Consider the following 5991-nt stretch of genomic DNA (forward strand, 5'->3'; position numbering starts at 1 on the left):
TTAGATATGCTTTAGATGTGATATGGAAACATTTATATTAACGAAAGATAACGAGGATATTATCGAACCCGCTGTCAACGTTGTTTCTGTTTTAGATTTGTGTTAGTTTTAATATGATGCCCGATGATATATCACATGTTTAGTTCTTGTTCTAGACAAGTTAAATATTGTTGTTTTACTTGTTAAACCCAAAACCCGACCGATATTTACTCCACCCGTTTAATAGAACAACTTGATCTTATTTGGATCAATTCCTTTGAGCCCAAACACAAATAACCCGAGAAAATTACCCGAAAAACACCCTTGTATCAAACCACATGTTTGTTATGTTACGCCTGGTTAAGGGTTGATACTGTTACTAAACATAAAACATAAAACTAAAGTAATGATATTATTCTCTTTTTAATATTTTTTTTATTGGGAAGATTGAACTGGTCATTCTTTTGTGGAGAATTTGAGACTTCTTTTATCTTTTCAAAGCAGTACTTTTGAACCAAGATTATTATCCAATACAACTTGCACACACACTCTCTCTCTCTCTCTCTCTCTCTCTTTGAATCATCATATGGGTGTGATCTAAATCTCTTATTTACTGTTGCAAAACATCAATTTTCCCAAATTTGTGTCATTTTTCCGTGAAATCTTCCAATTGGGTATTAGGGTTTTGATCAAAATCCAATCTTGGATAAGGGTTCATATGGGTTTTGATTATTACATCTGATTCTTGATTTTCTTGAAATTTGGGGGTTTTTCTAGGGTTTGTTTTGAAAGATGAAATCTGGTGATGAAAAGGGGGTGGAATCTTGGCATGTTGGAAAATCAATGGTTAAGAATATGAAGAAGAAGAATAATAAAAATGAAAAGAGTGATGAAATTGGTGCAGATGAAGAGGGGCAAAAGAGTCCAAGTGGATGTTGGAGCAGGTGGAAGTTAAGTGGCAGCTGTTTTTCTTCAAGATCTAAAGTTGATACTTCAATCAGTGGTATCAGTACTCACTGTGGTAAATTCAGTTATTCCCTTAAAATCTTTTTATTTCTTTATGCAAGAATGTAAATTGTTTTTTTTTTCTAATGTTGTTTGGAGAATTTTGAATTAGGGTTGATAGTTTACATCCAAGTTTGTTACAGAATTTAGGGTTTTTTTAGGTGAATTGGGATTTGGTGATTGGTTATGATGATGATGATGCTATGTTGAATAATTGATCGATTTTATGTCAAAGCACAATTATATTGTGATTAAAACTTTGCATTTTGGGGTTGTTTGGATGTGCCTTTTGAAACAAATGATAACCTTTATATTATAGTCAAATGTTTACCAGTTAGGAGAATTGCTTGTTTTTGAGAAATTATCAGATAAAATGACGATAAGATACAATCCTTTAAAGTGGTAACTGTATAGAATAGTAATTAAGTTTTGCAATTGTTAATTTTTATAAATGTTACTCAACTTTCATTAGTTGTTCTGGTCTCAGTTAAGCTTTTTATAAATGTTAATTTTTTCTTTTCATATAAAGTGAGGCATGAAACATATGCGAATCTTGATAAACATTTAGTGATAATTTTGCTTCAATTTGACTTGGATTGAACAGTTATGAAACTTGGTTATTAATTAGTGGATTCATTTTCTTCACTATTACCTCATACTTCAAGTTGCTTGAAAAAAGTAATCACTAAATCTTAATGAAGATCTATATACGCTTCACGCCTTCACTTGGCTTGCTTAAATTAAATAAAAAGTAACAAAAAATTAACATTTATGAAAGAAGTTATACAAGATTTGAACCCCTTATGAAAGTTAACTGACTTTATAGGAACAAAAAAAACTTTCAGCGAATTTGGTGTTACACTTGGTTACTATTGTGTGAAGCTTCCCTTTATTATATAATCAAATAACGCATTTTTCTTTATTTTTGTTGTTTTTATTAGAAAGTAAATCAACAAATGATACAAGCAAAGATCAACCGGTAACTCAAATAGTACCATCAAGTACCACAAGTACAGTCGGAAGCAATTCATCGACTCAAAAACTAGAAGATGAGTTAAAGATCGCTTCTCGTCTTAGAAAATTTGCTTTCAATGATTTAAAAATGGCAACACGAAATTTTAGACCCGAAAGTCTTCTCGGTGAAGGAGGATTTGGTTGTGTATTTAAAGGATGGATTGAAGAGAACGGGACTGCACCGGTCAAACCGGGGACCGGGCTCACTGTTGCAGTCAAAACGTTAAACCATGACGGGCTTCAGGGTCATAAAGAATGGCTGGTTGGAATTTTCTATCCATTTCTTTTACTTATAGTTTTTTTGTATTATTAGAGGTACTATATTATTTTGGTAAAGGGTCAAAACGGGTTCCCATGTAATTAGCTTATTTTTATAACGAACCAAAAAAAGCTTGGTTGTTTTGGACCACAAACATTCTCATGATGAAAAAGCTAAATTTTGAGTCAAATTGTTTTATTTCACAACAATCTATTTTCTTATATAAAATGATTTTGGCCCGTTCAAATGAATTATAACCCGAATGGACCCCCGTTTATAAGTAAATTTTTAAAATGGTGCTATAAGTAAATATTTTTAGTATAATGTTTAGTTTTCATTTCCTTTTACATATTTTCCGTATCATTAGAGGTACTATAATAAAGTTTGGTAACGGGTCAAAATGTGTTCCCATGAAAATGGGTTATTTTGTAACAGGCCAAAACAGGCAGGGTTGTTTTTGACCACAAGCATTTCTTGTCATAAAAAAGCTAAATTTTGTGTCAATTAATCTTATTTCAATAGCAATCTCTTTTCTTGAACAAACTGATATTTGCCTGTTTAGATGAAATGCAACCCAAATTGACTCGTTTACAAGTAATTTGGTCAAAAATGGTACTATAATAAATATCTTGAGAAAATGTAAAGTTTCCATTTCTTTTTACTTGTATATTTTTGTATTAGTAGAGGTGCTATATGAAAGTTTGGTAGCGGGTCAAAACGGATTCTCATGAAAATGGGTTGTTTTTGTAACGGGCCAAAATTGGCTGGGTTGTGTTGACCACAAACATTTCTTGTCATAAAAAAAGCTAAATTTTGCATCAAGTTATTTTATTTCAATAGCAATCTTATTATTTGAATTAAATGATTTTAACCCGTTTAAATGAAACATAACCCAAATAGATCCGTCTAAATTGGTCAAAATGGTATTTGTTATCATGCGACGTAGTTTTATTTGAAATATGATTTTATTTCAGGCGGAAGTAAATTATTTAGGTGATTTAATTCATCCAAATTTAGTTAAGTTAATTGGTTACTGCATTGAAGATGATCAAAGGTTGTTAGCTTATGAGTTCATGCCTCGAGGGAGCTTGGAGAATCATTTGTTCAGAAGTATGATGAATTGATGATTGACATTTTATTATTATATACACGTCACCTTAAATCAAATCAAAATGTTAATGATGCTCTTAATTTGTGTTTTGTAGGGTCTTTGCCTCTTCCATGGTCCATCCGGATGAAAATCGCACTCGGGGCCGCAAAGGGCCTTGCGTTTCTTCACGAAGAAGCAAAACGGCCCGTGATTTATCGCGATTTCAAAACCTCCAACATTTTGTTAGACGCGGTATGTGACATAAGACTAGTCAAATGTTTGACTTTTGTTGACTTTGCTTTAAAGTTTGTCTTACTAATGGTTTATATTTCTAGGAATATAATGCAAAGCTTTCAGATTTTGGTCTTGCTAAAGATGCACCCGAGGGTGATAAAAACTCACGTATCCACTAGAGTCATGGTACGTACGGTTATGCAGCGCCGGAGTATGTAATGACAGGTTTGATGTTTTGACCTTTGAGCTTTTGTGTTTCTTGTATGATTATTAAATGACAGGTTTGACTTTTAATCTTTGACTTTTTGACTTTTGACTAATATATGCAGGGCATCTAACTGCGAAGAGTGATGTATATAGTTTTGGAGTTGTTTTACTTGAAATGTTGACTGGGAGAAGGTCAATGGACAAGAACCGACCAAACGGTGAGCACAATCTTGTTGAATGGGCCCGTCCGCATTTAGGAGAAAGGAGGAGGTTTTATAAGCTAATAGACCCACGACTTGAGGCCCATTTCTCTATAAAGGGAGCCCAAAAGGCGGCCCAGTTAGCAGCTCGTTGCCTGAGCCGGGACCCAAAAGTCAGACCACTAATGAGTGAAGTTGTTGAATCTTTAAAGCCATTGCCAGCCCTAAAAGATATGGCAAGCTCATCATATTATTTTCAGACCATCCAATCTGAACGGGTCGGGGCAAGCCCAAATGGGCGTAACGGATCGTTTTCAAGAAACGGCTCGCAGCACCCAAGAAGCCTCTCGATATCAAGCAGCACGCGTGCATCACCTTTTCACCAGCAGTTGGTTCGAAACTCACCAAAGCCGAATGAAAAGCAATAGAGGATGGTTTTTTCCTAGTATTATTATTATCTTTCTAAAATTTAGTTGTAATTGTCAAAGGCAGTATAAGAAACAACAGAAACAGATGTGGGATTTTATGTTGTGATGAATTTAGAGTGATCATCAGTTCATCATGGCAGTGTAATTTATGAGGAGCTGTGAAATTGATTCAAAAGAAATTTCTGCTACAAATGATGACAGAAACCTTTGTTGCTGCCATGCCCTTTTTTCTATCTTTTTTTGCCTCAGCTATGTATATATAGGCGGTTATCTAGTCAAATTATACCTTCTAATGAATGTAACTTATTTACCCCATTGATAAAAAAATTATTGATTTGCCACCAACACGACAACCAGCGGAATGTGACACACCGAGAACTTAATTGTCATTCAAATGGCTTTCTAGGCGAATGTGATGATTACACTACTGCTGCCATTGTGTTCATCGTCATTTTCCAATCTAAGTTTAGTGATGATTCATTACAATTATATACATAAAGTCTGATGATCAACTGCAAATCTTGTTTACAAAGTCTCTTTAATAGTCTACATACGTTTGACAACCTAGTTAGCACATTTGGTTTATATAAGCTCCACCTTGAGATATACTATAACTAGGCCGATTAGTGTTAAAAATAATCTCAATAAAATAAAAAGAATGATTAGGAACCAAAGACATGAACTTGAGAAACCCTTTTATCAACTCAATTCAAAAGCATCTGCTTACAACAGCAATAAAAATTTTTGCAAGACAAACGTCATTTAGAAACTTGAAAATATATAATGGGAACATCAGCCCATTTTATTAGTTCTCTTGTACCAAAATCATACCAAATGTTGTGTTACTGTTCAAGGCTTTAAAGCTAAAGCCAGCCCAACCTTTGCACTCTTCTCAATGGCCCTAGTGTCCACCTCACCCGAGATAGTGAAGATAGATTTTGGGCGCCATTCATGCTGCAAAAGAGCGCTTGCAATGCCAGAATTGTTGACCCGAGCCTTGACCGTGGTCAATGGGTCAAGTGAATGCTGTGTCCCGATTGTTAGGGAGTTCTCGTTGCTTGAGAATCCGTGGGTCAACTCTGCACCGACTGCTGTGTTGGTTAATGGGCTAACCGTGTGGTAGTAGGAAGCGGTTAGAGTGTCAGCTTTATCGTTCCTGTAACAATTGCAGAGCTTTATCGGTTGTTGAGTTTCTGAAATACGCTCGGTTTCGGTTTTTGCCATTTGGGTTTGAAATTTTTGGGCCAAAAATAAAAATTGGCCCAAAATAATGAACTTCAGCCTAAATCTTTTTGTTAGTTAATGATTAATTGATTGTAAAATTATTTGGGTTTACAGTATTTATTAAATTTTACAAAGTAAAATTCAAAATTAAAATTCATAAATTTCAGTTCGGTTTTCTGTTTTAATTGCATGCAAAACCAAACAGAAAGTTTGGTTTTAACAAAAAAAATAATAAAACCATGTCGTCGATTTGTGTTTGTGCGTTTGGTTACTTCGGTTTTTGAGTTACCTTGAACAAAAAAAATCGCTTATTACGGAAATAAAAAAACTAAACCGTCAGTTTTTGTTTGG

General features: G+C 34.2%; 2 pseudogenes across 1 annotated transcript; one reads left to right on the forward strand and one right to left on the reverse strand.

Annotated features, from left to right (window-relative positions):
* The first annotated feature begins 508 nt into the window (after positions 1-508).
* LOC143595082 (serine/threonine-protein kinase PBL34-like) lies at positions 509-4597 on the forward strand (annotated as a pseudogene). Its single transcript, XR_013146460.1, has 6 exons — positions 509-1000; positions 1926-2260; positions 3232-3367; positions 3463-3599; positions 3683-3806; positions 3911-4597. The product of XR_013146460.1 is annotated as a serine/threonine-protein kinase PBL34-like (transcript).
* A 668-nt stretch (positions 4598-5265) lies between these two features.
* LOC143595080 (mitochondrial outer membrane protein porin of 36 kDa pseudogene) lies at positions 5266-5640 on the reverse strand (annotated as a pseudogene).
* Between the last annotated feature and the right edge of the window lie 351 nt (positions 5641-5991).

This window comes from Bidens hawaiensis, unplaced genomic scaffold (genome assembly GCF_021521415.1).
Source record: "Bidens hawaiensis isolate Kalapana, Puna unplaced genomic scaffold, B.hawaiensis_p1.1 tig00044652_1, whole genome shotgun sequence".
NCBI lineage: Eukaryota > Viridiplantae > Streptophyta > Magnoliopsida > Asterales > Asteraceae > Bidens > Bidens hawaiensis.